Source organism: Poecilia formosa, unplaced genomic scaffold (assembly GCF_000485575.1).
Source record: "Poecilia formosa unplaced genomic scaffold, Poecilia_formosa-5.1.2 Scaffold262, whole genome shotgun sequence".
In the NCBI taxonomy this organism is placed as follows: domain Eukaryota; kingdom Metazoa; phylum Chordata; class Actinopteri; order Cyprinodontiformes; family Poeciliidae; genus Poecilia; species Poecilia formosa.
This window is the reverse complement of record NW_006800201.1, coordinates 375,347-376,070: the sequence shown is the minus strand read 5'-3', so window position 1 is coordinate 376,070 and position 724 is coordinate 375,347.

The window sequence follows — 724 nt, the reverse complement described above, 5'->3', positions numbered from 1 at the left end:
CATTTGAAAGGAGTTTGTGAGCCATCCGCCTCCCTCCAGCTGCGCGGTCACTCTCAGCTCCGGCCAATCACAGCTCCACGGTTAATTTTAGCGACTGAGGTGGAGAGTATTTTGGGTGTCCGCTGGAGTGTGGAGCCGGTGGAGGGGGAGGGTTGAGGACCTGTGGCTGAAAATCAAACACAGCCCAATTAAAGTGATTGTAACATGTCAGTGATCACGAGGAGGAGGAAGAGGAAGAGGAAGAGGAGGAGGCTCACTTGGACTCTCCTCAGCCGTTCGCTTTGTGGCTCTGGAAAAACGTTTTTACTCCACCGAGAGAAAAAAATCACTTGTCTAACCAAAGGAGAGCTCAGAGAAGAAGTTTGTTTTAAACGTTGAGTCCAAAAACAGTCAGCAGTGAGAGGGTTAAAGTAAACATTTCTTCAAAGAACACAAAACTTATTTCAATACAAAGACCTTCATCAAACTGTTGAAACATCAGATTGTGATACACGGCAAATTAAGTTACTTTCATAAAGAAAAGGCATTTCTTCCTTCGTTTCTTTCTTCCTTTCATTTCTTCCTTCCTTATTTCCTTTCTTCATTTCTTCCTTCCTTATTTCCTTTCTTCATTTCTTCCTTCCTTATTTCCTTCTTTCATTTCTTCCTTCCTTATTTCCTTCCTTCATTTCTTCCTTCCTTATTTCCTTCTTTCATTTCTTCCTTCCATGTTAGCTGGAGATTG